Source organism: Sus scrofa, chromosome 1 (assembly GCF_054392235.1).
Source record: "Sus scrofa isolate SSC_HxYL_T2T_F1_AM1 chromosome 1, Sscrofa_HxYL_maternal_Yorkshire_Landrace_v2.0, whole genome shotgun sequence".
In the NCBI taxonomy this organism is placed as follows: Eukaryota; Metazoa; Chordata; class Mammalia; order Artiodactyla; family Suidae; genus Sus; species Sus scrofa.
This window is the reverse complement of record NC_139383.1, coordinates 4,963,846-4,980,632: the sequence shown is the minus strand read 5'-3', so window position 1 is coordinate 4,980,632 and position 16,787 is coordinate 4,963,846. Positions and strand designations below refer to the sequence as shown.

The following is a 16,787-nucleotide window of genomic DNA, read 5'->3' as shown; positions in this document are numbered from 1 at the left end:
GAAAGTGTGGTCAGCTCTGGCCACGCCGGGATTAACTGGGAAGGGCCTGCAGGAACTTTGCGGGTGATGGGAATTTTCTGTATCTTGATGGAGGTTTGGGTTATACGAGTGTATGAATTCGTCAAAAGATGAGCAAATTTACACATAAAGTCTGTGTTTCTCTGTAAACTGCTTCTCTTTGCAGAACAAAAAAACCCTGTAGCATGCTGGAGAGAAAGGGCTATGGTCCTTCCTGGAAAAGTTCTGGGAGGGAGACGGGGATCCAGCCACGTCCTGCAACACCGCAGTGTGGGGCGTGGACCGTCACGAGGCCCAGGTCTGGTGGGAAAACATTAGTGGACTCAGTGTCGGAACCCAAGGGCGGGACTTCTTAGAACTGAGAATCTTGAGACTGGTGAGGTCTCCAAAGGGCCCTGATGCGGGTGGCACTGCAGGCCCTGCCACACTTCCTCTCCCAGTGCCAGCTGTCACCAGAAAAGAGAGCGTTCATGTCTCAACTATCAGAAGCCTTCAACTCGCAAAAACCTCAGGGCTGCCAGGAGCATTCACAATCACCAAGTGTCACTTCCCACCCAATGCAGGACAATCCCCCCACCCCAAGGCACCATCCCCATGCCCGGCAAGGCCTGCCCTGGGTGCACCAGATGTTCCATGTCTTCTGCTGGGGGGCACTTAGAAGTGCCTTCAATGCTTTCTATCCAAAAATGCTTAGCTTGACCTCGTCAGAGGCTCTACAGCCCCACTTTACAGGCAACACAGGGGACAGAAGGACGAACTAAACAATGTCACAAAGAAGCAATGGGACAAATCCAGGAGGTGAGGTGTCGCACAGTGTAATTGGCCCAAAATAAGTTGATACCCTAAAAAAAGGACAGTTATGAATTAAAGAGACTTAAGGAACATGACCACCTGTGAAAACGAATGGCCATGGATTTGTTATTGATTTGCACAAAATTACGGTAAATAACACACATTTTGAACATAGACTATTGATGAGAAGAAATTTAGTGAAGTAGAAAGGTAGAGATCATTGAATAAAAATATGAAACAATACACTCATTTTGTCTAATTTTAAGATTTTTTTTTTCGGGCCTCTAAGATATTCACAGCCAGGATCACTCAGTGATAAAAGGGTTTCTTCTTCTTTTGTGCTTGCTTCTATTTTCTAGATTTGCACCATGCATATGTACCACTCCATCTATTGTGGGTTGAATTGTGTTCCCCCCCAAAATTCACTGTGACTTTATTGGGAAATAGGGTCCTTGCCCATGTAATCAGTTAAGATGAGTCATCCTGGAGTAGCCTGGCCCTGAGCCGGTATCCCTGCTGTCCTCATAAAAAGGGGAAATGTGAACACACGCGGAGCATGCCAGCTCCGATGAAGGCGGAGATTGAAGCCGTCATCTCACAAGCCAGGGGGGGACTGGGAGAGCGCGGCCTCAGCGGGAAGCAGCGCAGCCCGCACCGTGTCTCCAACTTCTGCGCGCAGCACCCCGAGAAAGCAAATTGTGTTGTTTAAGCACCCCGGTCGTGGTACTTAAGTGCTGCAGCCAAAGGGAGGTGATGCAACATCTATAATAAGAAGAAAGGACTTAAACGCAGAAGTTAAAATAGCAAAGCCTGGGGCCCGGGTGGGGGGCGCCCGCCCTCACCGGTTCAGGAGCTTCTATTTCAAGGGCAAGAGGTTCCATTTTATAAACAGCTTGGACCAGAACTTTCTTCGTTACACTGCCTGCCCGGCCTTCCTGTCCGGGGAGCTCATGAGTCAGGCTCCTCTTGAGTCACCTCTGCTCCCCAGCAGCGCGGGGAAGAGGCTGCGCTCCCGGGAGCCTCCGGCAGCGGCCCTCACTGCTCCCCGAGGCCCGCCGCTGAGCCAGCGTGGTCCCGGTGCCCTCAAAGAGCCGCCGAGGCTATTCTTATAATGAAGCGCCTCATCCTCCCGTTACGTGGCCCAGAGGCCCGGCCAGAAACCTGAGCCGTCGGGGCCAGGAGATCAAAATAACTTCCAAGAATAACCCGGGCCTCTCTCGCTGCTCCCCGGGCGCCCCGCGGAAGCCCCGGCCGCCCCCGCTTCCTCCCGCGCTCCCCAGGAACGGGCCTATCATGTCCCACACGCTGAAATTCAATAAACTGGAACAATCGGAGGAAGTGTGGAGCTTTCTCCGCACCGGGACCCTGCTTATCAAAGTGACAAGATTGATTCAGTTGCTACAAACGTCCGAAGACTTCCTTTCCCAAAAGAAAGGCCGGGAGGAAGGTCATGTCCTTCGGCCACCTCCCCCGAGCCAGGCGCTGCATCTGCTTCTCTTCAAGCTGGTCCGGCAGGCGGCCCCCTTCCCAGCTCCTCTGTGCGTCCCTCCAGGGGGCGGGTGAAGGCAGCGGCCCTGTCACCTGCCTGGGAAGCGGCAGGGGAGGGAGGCACGTGGAGGGGAGACCCCAGCGAGAGAGGAAAGGGGCGGGGAGAAGAGGCAAAGGAGGGGGAGGCAAGGGCCCCTCCCCAGTGCCCGTGGTACCACCCTCTGCAGGGACCAGGCCCTCCAGCCAGGGCCCCCACCTGGGCTCCCCGCCTCCTCCGCTGCCCACCGAAGCCAGCACAGGCCCTCCCCTCCCTCCCCCGTGCCAGCCCTCAGAGTAGAGCACATTCTGAGCTAACTGTGTCGCTCCGAGTCCCGTCCCTGTCCCAGTCCTTGTCTGGGCTGCTCCCCTCAGGGAGTGACTGTCCCGTCCTTTTACAGGTGGTCAGGCAGAGCCTTCCCCCGACCTTGCTGAAGCCCCCAGCCCCTCTGCCCTGCACCCTGCGCCCTTCCCCTTGGAGGTGGCTAAGCTCACACCCCCTGCACTTCCCACAGTGCCCAGGTGAGCAGGGGGCACTGCCCAGCGGGCACTGAGGAAAGCTGCAGCCCGACCAGAAGCAGCATTGTGACATTAGAGCAGGTGTCCTCGGGTCTACCTCGGGGCCCCAGGGCCCTGCAGCCTCACCACAGGCCGCAGTCAGAGGAGCAGCCGCTGGACTGAAAGCCAGGCTCCCCCCTACCCCCCCCCAGTCTGAGCCAGGACAGCACGACCGTGGGTCCCTCTGAAAAGAGGGGACGCATCAGAGTTTGGCCACCGCCGCTGGCGGAGGAAGAGGCTGCTCCAGGGGTAGATGGAGCTTCATAAACCTGAGACAGCCGGAAACAGCGCCTCCACCTGCACGACCCTGGGCCTCAGAGTCAGACTGTTTTTGAACAAAATGTGTCAAAGGGATGAGATCTTTTTCAAGAGCTACATGGACCCTCTCTTGACCGTCTCTGCTCTGGGAGGACGCCCTGACTTTCCTGCTCCCAGAAAGCCAAGAACCAGGCCCCAGACAAGGAGGACAAATAACTGCCTGAATGGGCTGCCTCATTTGTGTCCTTGGGAGACAAAGGGATAATCCAGGCCTGATTTAGACACAACTTCAGAATCCTTCTGAACACGACTGACCAGCCAGGGTTGCCTGTAAGCTGAAGCCTGCTTGCCCGGCAGGCTCCTGGTGAGAGGGACCCTCTGGTGCCCACCCACCAGCTGGCTGGGTCCTCTCGCAGGCACGCTCAGCGCCGTGGCCTGGACCCCTGCTTGCTCAGTACTCAGTTTCTCGAACTCTCTCTCCCACGGTCTGGCCGTGCAGAGCGCTGGGCTGGACCGTGGGATCCACACACTCCAGTCAGCAGCCTCCTCCAAACAGGCCGCCGCGAATGTCCATGGTACCTGGGTTACACGGAGCCGTGTCAGTCTGTCAGTCAGTGAGTCAGTCTACATCCTCTGAGCGCCTTCTAGAGAGATCCTGAACCCTGGCAGGGGAGGGGAGGCAGATCCTTTTCTTCAGCTAATGAAAACTACGACTTCCTGTCAGATGCATCGGCTACAAAAATAGAGGAAATGCAATGAAAACTCCTCCAGAAACAGTGTGTGTGCGGTATCACATGACACGCCGAGTGAACCAGTCAGGGCTGGTGGAGGCCACGCTCGGTCACACCTGAGGCTCCAGTGCCCCCCCAAACACATGCACTTCCCACTCTGCTTCTGTCCTATCAGTGGCCTGTGGTCCCCAAAGGGCCCGGGACTGGATGAAGAGGGCCGGCCCCCTCTGGCCTCCCCCACCCGTGAAAACGCCCTGTCCCCCAGTTTCCCACCATCTTGCCCTCGGCCCCATGGGTCTGAGAGTCGCTGGCCAGCGCCTAAACCAGTCACTGGCCATGGAGGGGAAAGAGGCCTCCGGGACCGGCTCAACCCCCAGGGGGCTTAAAGGGACAAAGGAATCGAGAAACCCCTGCTGGGAGGCCTCAACCTCGCCATCTGCCTGTGCACACAAGCTGCCCACGATTTCAGGGACCTCATGGACCCTTCTAGTCCCTCCAAAGACCACACACTAAGGTTCCTCCAGGGCCCATGGGCCAGACACCATGTCACCACGAGGTAGACACCCACGGTTCTCCCCTGGACAGGCACGGATCCTGCTGGGAGGGGACCCACAGCACCCGCCCTACGACGACGACCACAGTCGGCGTGAAAACAGCTGCTCCGGAGGCCAGAGGGAGGGAGGCGGCCTGGGCCACGTGGGGGAGCGGAGTGGATGTAAGAATGGACAGGGGTGCAGGCTGAGGCCAGGCAGGGAAGGCGTGGCCAGCAGGCATTCCAGACCCAGAAAAAGCCCGGCGAGTTCACATGACGGAGGGTTTGCAGCTGTGGTTACGGCTCAGCCACTGCGGGCCCACTGCTCTATTTGTACGGAGTCCCTTTTGATGACAGCGTGAGTTCTGAGAACAAAGCGCCCAGCTCGGGCTGTGTAACTGGAGCCCAGAGACAGAAATAGCTCCTCTTCACATGCGCACGTAGGGCCTGATCTGAGGCTTTGACAAAGTGTTTTTGTCATTTATAAAACTCGGAGGGTTCCTCAAAAACTACAGAACCGGTGAATGACCAAACATTTCTGTTTGGTTGGTGCCATCATGTATAATATTCTTTTAGTTATCTGCTACTTTCGTAAGTGACTTTTGAAGCTGTTTTCACATCTAATAGAGAATGATTTCCCAAATTAAATGTCAGAGTGCTTATAATAATATGAAAGAGCGTCGGGGAACCAAACTCCAACCTTAAGAAGTAAAGTTTTCTTTAGAGAGACGTTTTCAGGTGTGTTGTCAACGGTATTTCTCAACTGAGCCAGGAAATGCCCCTCAGAGCTTGTTTGTGCCTTTACTGGGAGTCCCTGAGTTGGATTTTATACCTAATATTGGTCACTCCATAAAATGAATCACGAGGAGTTATTGCTTCATAATAGAGTTATTTTACCATATTTATTAATAAAATAATACACATATAATTATATCCAAAACCCTCTACCAATATAAATGAATTGCATTTCTTCACAGCATCCTTTCATCTGTATCCATATATATTTATACATGATTTTTTTCAATACTTCTAGTTACTTCAATACATTGTATCCTACTGGACATCATTTTATATGTACTCCATTTTGTATACCCTCTGCTATTTTTAATCACCATATAATATCTCATAGAGCTACTATTCTATGACAAAGTGACTACTGCTGTATTATTAGATTTTTTTATTCTTATAATCTTAGCTACATGCCTTGTTATAAGTATAGCTTCCTCCTAACTTGAGTTAGTTCATTGCCAAGAACAGAATCAGGAGATCAAAATGTAGAATGTTACGGCTCTTGATAATATTTACCAAATTCTCTTCCAAAATAATAAACACACTTCTACCAGGAATTCCCGGATATTCCTAGTTCACCGTGGTTTCACCAGCGTCTCCATTATTATAATGGCAACCGAGATTTGCATTACCTTTTACTTCTTTACTAGTGAGTTTAATGAGGAAGGGGTTTTTTTTTTATCTGTAGTAGTCATTGAATTCATTCATTAACTGTTACTACCACCTCCGTAGGCTGTGACCACTTTTGACCGTTTTTTAGGATCCTTATATGCTTGGAGATTTGTAAGGACCCTATGCGTAGTTTGCTCCTTGAATCTCTGTGGTTTATTGCAAGTATACCTACTGCACCTACATTCCTACTCTTCACTGCCTACTGTGGTTACTATGTGCCAACTCCGTGCTCAGTGACTTCACCACCACAACCATATAAGGAAGTGTTATCCCCATGTTACAGCTGGCAAAGCAGCGCCTCTACCACGTCCGAATTCGGGGCAACATCACAAAGCTAGAAAATGCCAGCCCTGACTCCAGACCGTCCCCACTGCGCCGCAATCCTCCCAAAGCTGTTGGCATCGCTTCCTTCTGTCTTAGTGTATTCCCGTTCCTTGGACTTTCTAACACCGTGGTTTTTTTTGTTTGTTTGTTTTGTCTTTTGTCTTTTGTTGTTGTTGTTGTTGTTGTTGTTGCTATTTCTTGGGCCGCTCCCGCGGCATATGGAGGTTCCCAGGCTAGGGGTTGAATTGGAGCTGTAGCCACCGGCCTACGCCAGAGCCACAGCAACGCGGGATCCGAGGAGCGTCTGCAACCTACACCACAGCTCACGGCAACGCCGGATCGTTAACCCACTGAGCAAGGGCAGGGACCGAACCCGCAACCTCATGGTTCCTAGTCGGATTCGTTAACCACTGCGCCACGACGGGAACTCCACACCGTGGTTTTTAATTCCACATCATCATATATGTCCGCACTGTTTTAAATTGTTTGATTCCCCATAATTGTAATTACCACGAAGGACGTGTGTGCTGATTTTACCTGATTCAGGGATTTAATAAGCCCCTGTGAACAGGCTCATTCTGCTTTTACGGAGGGAGTTTGACATCCCAGGCGCCACTTGAAGGAGATCTTTTTGTTACACAGAAAGTTTTGAGGGATTTTTTTTTTTTTCCCCATAACTCAAATTCCTCCATCTTCGTTTTAAACTAGCATGTAACAATACCACTTTTCGGGGAGTTCCCTGGTGGCCTAGTGGTTAAGGCTATAGTGTTGTCACTGCTGTGGCTCTGGTTACAGCTGTGGCAAGGGTTTGATCCCTGGCCTGGGAACATCCACATGCCATGGGTGCGGCCAGAAAAAAAAAAAAAAAAAAAAAACTACCATTTTCCAGACAAGAGAAGAAAAGTGAAGCTTCGAAAAGTTGTCCTTTGGTCAAAGAGTAGATGTGAGACAAACTGGAAGACTCTGGGGTGACGGTGCCTCGACATCATGCCAGGTCACCGTTCCCAATGCCAGACGTAAAAAGCTGTGCTGTCAACGGTGGGGAATCCCTGCTCGGTGAGCAGACCCCTCAATCAGTGGCGTTCAGAGGGAGCTCAGATTCCCTCCTTGGCTCCCGAGTTCTGCCTGCTCTTCCCCTCTTGTCCAGTTGACACACACCCTAAGACTTTGGAAGTCCACTGTTGCCACCTGAGCCCGACCTGGTGTCCTGCCTGCCTCTCAGCCGCAAGTCAAGCTCTCCTTTTAGCTTGGTTCTGCAGCCCCCGGAGCTGGCAGGCAGCTCGTGCCAGCTCCAAGTGATGAGAACCACGGCTCTGCTGCCATGGCTCCGAGGTGACAGAGGATTCTTAAGCCACACGTACCGGTTGCTTTGGGATACAGACCCTTTGATTTCCAGATTTCCCGCTGCTGCCGTTGCCATCATTCTGATTGGTGATGCTTCTCAGAGCATCAGCTCCTACAACTGTCTAAACCCAGAGGCCGAGTTCCTGACAGGCCGTGCATTCTCTCCCAGCTGCTGGAGGAGGCAGCAGGGGACCCTGACATTCCCCTCAGGTCCCGGTCGGCCTGCTCCCACAGCGCCAAGCTTCTGCCATCAGGGGTCAAGCTTTGATGTCCTGCCTTAATGTCTCAGATCAGGAGCCGGAACCTGCCTTTTATTTCTGACTTGCCCACTTTTCCTGGGCTCTTGCATCCTCTGAGTTATAGGCCTCACGCACGAATCTCTTTTTTTGTGGCTGCTGCATCTGCCTGGCCTTCCGGGCTGGTCCTTTCCACGGGGAAGCGCTTCCTTTCTTGGTGGTGCCCACCTCCAGGCAGCTGGGCTCTGTCCCCACAGGGTCCTGCGGGCCCTGTGCCCACAGCCAGCCCCCACCGCAAGCCTTAGGGCGAGTTCTTTTTTCGGCCCATGGTTTATTCGGGGACAGAGAGCCATACCTTATTATATGATCACAGTAATGCCTGGGATTCATCATAATAATGAAATGGTTTTTAGGAATGAGTGAAAAAGCCTGTGTCACCTGCCCAAGGCCACGGTAACAAAATACCATCATTTGGGGTCTGACATCAACAGAATCTCTTCCCCCCACAGTTCTGGAAGCTGCAAGTCTGCAATCAAGGTGTTGAGAGGGCTGAGCTCTGTCCAAAGCCTCCATGGAGGAGCCTCTCCGTTGCCTCTTCCAGTTTCTGGCAGGCCCAGGTGTCCCTTGGCTTGTGGCAGCGTCACTGCAGGCTGCTTCTGTGTGTTTCCGTTGTCTCTTCTTGTAAGGACCCCAATCATGTTGGCCCAGGGTCACCTTAATGACCTCATCTTAACTTGATGACATTTGCAAAGACCCTGTCCTGAAAGTTACCTGCTCAGGTGCTGCTAGTTAGGACTCAGCATCTCCTTGATGGAACCATTGGACCTCGGACAAGCAAAGTCTGCCTTTGATCTCCTCCCCATCATCCTTCTGCATTTCCATCTCTGTCTCCCTGGAGCCCCTCCTTTCCCTATCTCCAATCCCTTCCCCAGCCCCCACTCCCACCCCACCCCCCCAACCCCCACACCCCCGGCATCCACAGCATGCAGATCCCAGGCCAGGGATCAAACTGGCACCAGAAGCAGCAGCCAGAGCCCCAACAGTGATGAGGGGGGATCCTTAACCGGCTGCATCACCAGGGAACACCCCCAGCCCCATCCAAAATCGACATCAGCAGGAGGTAGGAGGGAAGATCAGTCTGTGTTTTGTTGAGGTGGGATTAAAATTTTACACCAAAAAAAAAGACAAAAAAAAAACAAAAAACAAAAAACAAAAGCACTGATGGAGTTTTTGCACCCAGGAAGGAGGACGGAGGAGAGCTGGGGGTTTGGGGTCCTTGAAACCAACTCAGGAGCATTTGCCTAACTTGCGCGAACACTTGCGCTAGGACTCAGTGACCCCGGGGTCAGGGCAAGTTTGCCTCCCCCCCCACCCCTGGCAATGCAGGGTGGGCTGAACCGTCAGGGCTCGCAGACCGTGAACACAAGACGCACAGGCTCATGGAGACCAGGAGGGCTCCTGTGGGTGGCAGGGGGTCCAGTCAGGATTGCTCAGAGTCCCCACTTGGGTGGAGAAACCGCTGGGCAGACAGGGACACAGCCATGCTGCCGGGAGCCTGTGTTCTCCGCTCCTGCCCAGCACCTGCTGCCCGGTCAACCACTTAGAGGCACGGATCCCTGCGGGCCTGGAGGTGCCCTTGAACTCTCCTCAAACACCAGTCCAGGCCGTAGCTGCCGTCAACAGGAGATGACACAGAAATGAAATCTGCTGTCCTTTGTCTGGATGTGGAAGGGCAAACATCGCTCAGGTTCTAAACTGAGCTGCCTTGACTGACTAGTGTTAATTAGACCCCATCTGACGGGCAGGGGGGAGGGGGGTGGGGAGAAGGGAGGAGCCTTCGGAAAGCCCGGAGGCCACATTCCTTAAGGGAGTAGGGACCACTTTCCGATGCCCACCTGTAGAAGGTGGCACTGGAGCAGGGCCAGGCCACCTGAATTGCATTGTTCCTTAGCCTTTGTCCTCTGCTGGGGGTCAAGGTCAAAGCCTGTTAGTTCTAGCTCTTGGCTTGAAAGGCTGGTGGTTAGAGGGGAAGGTGGGATTGTTCACAAATACGCTATTTGGAAAGTATTTATAGTTGGAGAAGGTAGTATCTGGGAGATTTTAGAGTCTGCCATCTCTTCTAAAATTAAATGTATCTCCTCTTTTTAGAAATACGCTGCATCAAAATTTAAATTTAAATTCAAACAATGGATAAAGCAGCTATTCATTTAACAGATAGGTTTCGGTTCCTCCTTCAGAAGTTTCCTTTCTAAAAAGATCCATCACAGATCCTTTACGTGTTTGGGCACATCTTTAAAGCTCTTTTATTCATGACAACTCGTTGTGACACAAGTAGCACAGACTAAGTGACACCCGTAGATCAGGCGCTCAGGTGGAAATGGAAATACACTGGTCTGCCAAACACAGAAATTCTTCACTTTCTTTCTTAATCACCTACCACGTATCAGAGAAACATCAGATTCCTGAAAGCACATCTGTCCCCTGTCACTAAACTCCCCGTGCAGCCCTGGGGTCCTGCCACCACGGGACCCCAGGCCCCGTCCACCTCCAGGGCACACCCTCCCTCTCTGGGGGCCCCCTCCAGGGCAGTGCTCCCGGCAAACCAGCGAGGCCGGTGGGGAAACGGCAGGTCCGAGTTCAGGCCCTGACCCAAGCCCTGCAGGGTGAAAACGAGAGAATACCTGGAACGCGCGCGCGGGCCTCTGCTCACCGTCCGCCTTCCCTGCCCAGGCTCCTCCTCTGATTTTTCAGATCCTCCTGCGCTGGCTTTTCTCTTCTGCCCTCCCCTCCACACCCCACTTTCAGTCGGCACAGTGCCCACCCCGAGGCCGTGCCCGGGGTCCCGTAAAGAATTCAGATGGGACCTCCGCTGGGGCGGAGGAAAGCTTGGGGCAGTTAGGGTTTCCAAGCCCATGGCCGTCTGTGCTCCTGACCCCGAAGGGCCTCTGCTTCCCAGGGAAGGGAGCCCAGGATTTACTGGGGGAGAAGGCTTGGAAAAGGACAGGGAAGGAAGCAGGACTGGACCCGGAGAGCTCTGACTGCAATGCAGGCCTGGCCGAATCTCCAGAGCAGACATTACCTGGGAGAGGGTCCAGGGCTGGGTTGAAATGCCCCGGCTTCGTGCCTCAGGCAACCCTGAGTTCGGGCTCCTTGGTGTCCCTGTGTCGGGATTTCACTCTGCAGTCATCACCCAGCCCGTGCCACTTCTGCTTCACAAGCACAGAGACACTCGAGCCACCCTGGGTACTAAGCTCAAGGTACTCAGAGGTTCCTTGTGTACCTTTTCTGGGACTTTTCTCCAAGTGCCGGTGTGGCCAGCAGCATACCAGCCACCTCCACGTATTTCAGGAAGGTGGCGGGACGCAAGGCTATAGGCACGAGGGCGAGTCAGGTAGTGCAAGGGGCGTCACCAGGCAAGGGCCACCTACTGCCTGGGGGTTCCGGCCTCTGGGTTGGGTGGCGGTAAGCGGACAGTGCATCTCTTCATGGTTGGGTTAGTTTCTGGGGTTTCTGCAAGTTGGGGAGTGCTGGGAGGCGACTCCAGGTGCTAGTTCATTGGAATGTGCCTGCATCCGCTCCACGGAGCTCCCTGAGGGCACCAGGCCCACCCCCGCCCTGCGCGAGTGTGATTTTAATGCCAAGAAATGCATTTGCTGACACCGTCCTCCTGTCCCCCGCTCCCCTGCCCCCTCCCCTCCGATGGGCCTTGCAAACAGAACCCCTGGACCAAGAGAGGAAGGCACTTAGGCTGGAACCGCTTCACTGTCAAGTGCTTATCAGGCCTATTTATAGCTCCAGTTGGGGATTGCAATTCGGGAGTATTCCATTAAAAGGCCACATTAACGAGTCCACAGAGAGAAGCTCTCACAAAGCTTTCGAGCTCGTAACCACTTGGCCATGTTATGAGCTCCCTGTGTGTTAATATTCGTAAAATAAAAATATTCCACATGTCGGCGCTTCCGTGTTCCAGGCTTCTGTCCACCAGAAGCTTCTCCCTGGGGGCTGACCCCACGGGCACAGGCCTTCGTCACTGTCACTTGGGGCCCTTTCCTCTTTGTGCTCACTGGGCAGCACTGCAAGAACCCCCACCGGGAGCTGGCTGATAACAACCTAGGCGGCCTGCTAGGGTGGGGGCGGGGAGGGGGGTCCCAACAGCTCTGGTTACCGTCCAAAGTTCAAAGCCGGGAGCTCTGGACGGGCCTGGCAGCTGGTGGGATGAGAGGGAGGAGGTTGGGGACAGGAGGAGGGAAGGTGTGTGGCCGGGAGAAGGGACATGCCTGTGTTGGACCTCAAATCGGAAAAATCACATTTGGATAAAATTCCCTGCTGGATCATCTTCACGGGAAGGCAGGCATGGCAGGGCATCTCTCAAGTTGAAGGGCGCCGTCCGCGGGCACTTGATTCCTCCATGTCCCCAGGAAGAGACACTTAGGACGGAAAACTGCTCTCAGAGTTTTGCTCTGTCTTTCTGCCCTTCCACCTTGAGCTTGCAATCCGCCAGCTTCATGACATCAGCTCTTATTTTTAGGGATGTTTTGATGTGACAAGTTTAACATGCGGCTGAGACCCAGGCATTCGGACAGTGTGGCCAAGAGGCCCTCGAGCTGATTCACGGTTGCTTGTCCCTTCGTCACCTGGGGGGGGTGGGGGGGAGGATGGGAGGCCGGGGCTGGAGTCCCCGGCTCCTGGAGGATGCGGAGGAGGGGTGGGGGTGAGACCTGAGGCTGACCCAGCCCCCCAGCCCCGGCCGGCAGGGGCCAGTCCTCTCTGGTCCTCCTCAGGACCTGACCTTGCTCACTGCCCAGGCCCCTGTACCCTGCGTTATCGTGGAGGTGGCTGTTAAGCTGCTGGCCACCCTGGCACTTGAAGTCCCAGAAAAAGTACACAAGGGACATTTGAGGTACCTTGAGCTTAGTACCCGAGGTGGTTTGAGGGTCTCTGTACTTGTGAGGCAGAAGCCACACTGGCTGGGTGATGACTGCAGTGAAACCACACTGTGCCCAATACATGGACACCAAGGAGCAGAGTGACCTTGGCCACAGGCGGCCCCCAAAGATGGTCAAGGGCAGGGATGAGACGAGATGGTTCCTTTTGAGAAAGAACCTCAACAGGGCAGCAGAAATAAGACACTTTCCTGATGAAAGTTTTGCAAAGAACGGGACCACAAATGAAATCACTGACATAGAAGAATACCTCCAATTCTTTTTCTTTTTCCCCAGTTGGCTCTTTAATGCAGGAATTGTCTAGTGCGGTTGAAGCCGAGTCCAGTTGCAGCCCAACCCATCACCAAGCAGCGCTCCCCACAGGGCCTCCCCGCCCCAGTGGCCAAGGGAAGCAGCCTGCAATTTGGTGGCACACAGGCCCCTTGTGTGCCTGCCTCTGGGCCCTGGCGCTGGTGTTTGCTGAGGAACGCTTTCCCCGGCTCCAAGCAGCCAAGTCCTGCGTCTTCGAGGCCTGGCTCCTCAGCTGGCCTCCCCAACTCCTCAGCCAGGAACAATCCTTCAGTCCCTGGAACAGCGAGTCTGGCTGCCCACCGCACCTTTCTGCCGGCCCTTCACCAGGCCCAGTGTCAGGATGACGTGCATCACGTCTCCGTCTTTGGGCCACAAATTAGTTCACTGAGGTCTGCCTCCACCAGGCACTTTGCATCGCAGACACCAGAAACCCATCCCATGGGGCTTAATCAGAAAAGGAGGAGTTCCCATTGTGGCTTAGCAGGTTAAGAACCTGACTAGTATCCATGAGGATGTGGGTTTGATCCCTGGCCTCACTCAGTGGGGTAAAAGCTGAAAGCTGCTGGTTTAGGTCACAGATGTGACTTGGATCTGGCGTTGCTATGGCTGTAGAGCTGCAGCTCCGATTCGGCCCATAGTCTGGGAACCTCCATATGCCGCAGGTGCAGCCATAAAAAGAAAAGGGAAAAAAGGAACGAAAAGGAAAGGTTTGTATCATGGGAAAGTACAAGCTCGGCCCATAGCTCCGTCTGCCTTCATGACTACCTAAAGTAAGGTACCAGACCAGGGTGGGGGGTACACAACAGAGGCCCCCCCAGTTCTGGAAGCCTGAAGTTCGAGATCAAGGTGTGGGCAGGGCTGGTTCCTGCTGAGCAAGTGAGGGAGACTCTGCCCCAGGCCTCTGTCCTGGCTTCTGGCTTGATGTGTCTTTAGTGTCCTCGGCTCCTAGCATCCAGGGGGTCTCCGCCTCCTCCTTCATGTGGTGCCCATCTGTGTCTAAACGTCTTTTTGATTTCGGCCACGCCTGGGCCAGGGATCGAACCCACACCACAGCAGTAACAGACCACAGCAGTGCCAACCCCAGCTCCTTACCCCACTGAGCCACCAGGGAACTCCCAAATGTCCTTTAAGGACTCCAGCTTTTTCAGACTAAGGGCCACCCAAGGGCCTCACTTTAACTGAATCTACCAGCAAGGGCTCTATTTCAAACAAGGTGACATTCTGAGGTACTAGGCTTAGAGAATAACATATGGATTGGGGCTGGGGGGGACACAACTCCACCCCTACCACTAGGTGACAGAAGCCTCCGGGCTGAGATGGCAAGGTGGCCGGTGAAAAGTACTTCCCTTTCCACAAGTCCTCTTATCTCCGGGAGGCCACGACACCCAGCGCTGGCAAGGAAAATGCAAATACAGTTCTTTGGGGGCTCCCCACGCTGTCCCCTTCTCCCTGCTGGGCGGGCGGCACAGTCCTCCTGCTGCAGCCAGGACTGAAGCGGTGGTGACTTCCATGAGCCGCTGCTCTGTCTCTGCGCCTCCTCCTTGTCCCGTGAGAAATCAACTTCTCAGCGACGTCAGAGGTCCTCAACCAGGCGCAGTTTGCCTCCTTCCCTGACACCTGTTCGGGCGTCTCTGCTGGGGACGGTCCCACCCGTACAAGCAGCCCCCGCCCCTCCGCGGAGCCTCATCCGCCCCAGGTTTGAGGGGGCCGGACTCGGGCCACCGGGCAGACTTTGTCAGGTCTCATCCAGCGTGTGGTTGGAAAGACTAGAAGTTTCCTTTAAAAAAAAAACTTTTTTTTAATGGAGCCTCTGAGTGGATAGACTCCCCGGGTGTCCCTTCCCGGGGACACATGTCCTGTTTTGCATCCTTCGGAGCGCCCAGCCAGTGCCCTGCCCGCAGGAAGTGCTCAGGGATCGCGCAAGGAGCGGTTACCACGACACAGAAACAGCGAAGCCTCTGCCCAAGGCCCTGTGTCATTAGTCTGTGTATTTCGGAGTCTCCGGGCCACCACTGGGTGGTTGGGAAAGAACCTTTCCCCATCGAAATGCAGAAAAGTACCCTGCACCCCCATTGCCCCAGGGAGGTTTACTATGCGCAGTTTTTCTGGGTTTCCGGAAGACTTTGACACCTTTGTCCTACATACATTGTACTTTTTTTCCGGTTGACATTTGGACGCATGGCTTTACATTTCAAGGTTCTTCCCCCGGAGAAGTATCAGAGATTGAATAATAACATACGGAGCATATCATTTGAAAACAACTAATACACTGGCTTAAAAAAAAAAATGTCAAGCTTCAAAACCCTTTGGACGCTTGGGAACTCGCTCTTTAAGGCCCATCCCACCCCCCACCCTGCCCTCCCCAGATGCCATCCTCCACCTTCAACTCCGTTTATTTATGTATGTATTTATTATGTATTTTTAATGGTCGCACCGGTGGCACATGGAAGTTCCAGGCTAGGGACTGCACCAAAGCCTCAGGGGTGACCAAGTTGCAGCTGCAGCGGCGCCAGATCCTCTAACCCACTGTGCTGGGCCAGAGATGGAACCCACTCCTTCCCAGAGACCCCAGCCGCCAAAGCTGGACTCTTAACTCAGTCACCGTAACCACAGCGGGAACTCCTCAGCTCCCTTCTTCACCCCCACCCCTCCGGCCCTAATCCATTGGCCCAAACATCAGCCCTCTGGGATCAGGCCTTTCCCCCCTTCCCTAAGGCCCTTCTCACGCCACCCCTCCAAACGGGTCCAAACGGGTCTGCAGTTCCTCCAGTTGTCAAGGCTCTGCTCACTGACTGACTGGTTGACCTGATAAACTCAGTTCAGACAAAGGTGTTTCGCACTGGGAAGGGGCTTCTTTCCCAGACGCCTCCCCGCCAGCCCCTGAGAGGTGGTCTGTGTTTAAACAGAAGCCTTCGAAGGACATAATCTCGGGACCGAGTGGTGGCAGATGTTTCCTTGACACAGGTCAGTGAGGAAGATAATTTTGATTGAAGGGCTTTTCCCAGGACCCATCAAACCTTTGCGACCACCTCGAAGGGCCAGGCCCCGAGCCGTGCACTTACATGTAATGTTGCGTCCTCTCGAAGAAGAAACCCAGGTCTGTCTCAGCCCCACACAGCTGCTCACCCTGCCTCGTGTCCAGTTGTCTTCTTGGTGTGATCTACAGCAGCCCCTTTAAAAATAAACGTGTGTCCCCGTCTAGCCATCCAGCCCAGGAGGGGGTCATGGTGTCTGCTTTGCAACTTGCACAGGAGGTCCTTGTCAGTGGTGAGGCTTCTGTGACATCTCCCTGCTGGAGGCCCTCTGACCTGACCCTTCTCCGGTCCCTTCCCAGCTCTGCAGCTACTAAATGAAGACTTGCGAAGATGCAGGGGGACGAAAGGACTGGGGCACTGGAGCAGGCTCACTGCGTCACTTCTCCTAGGTCTATAGCCTCAGGTCAGATAGGAACCTGCTCCTGAGCTCTGCAGCCCAGAAGGTTCCTCAAAGCTGGGGGCCCATGCTGCCTACCCTCTCCCCTTCATAAGCTAATCCACTGAGGGCATTCTCCAGCGTTTGCATCTGGCCTTGCCCCCCAGGGGGAACACTGAATCAAAACCCATGGCCAGGCTGGAATCCTGACCTTCACTTTCCCCAGAAATATCTACGTTGAAAGAATTTTTACAAATCAAAATCATAAGAGCCTGAGAGTTCATTACATACTATTAAATTCACTGCTGTGGCAAAGCCTTGGAAAATGAAGACTCTTTTTCGAATTAAAATAAACAAATTTCAG

General features: G+C 53.9%; 1 long non-coding RNA gene across 1 annotated transcript; it reads right to left on the bottom strand.

Moving 5' to 3' along the window:
- Positions 1 to 987: 987 nt before the first annotated feature.
- On the bottom strand, positions 988 to 3,861 carry LOC110259878 (uncharacterized). The gene is made up of 2 exons (XR_002342280.2): positions 3,730 to 3,861; positions 988 to 1,572 (listed from the first exon to the last, which is right to left on the bottom strand). It is a non-coding gene; the product is annotated as an uncharacterized LOC110259878 (long non-coding RNA).
- Between the last annotated feature and the right edge of the window lie 12,926 nt (positions 3,862 to 16,787).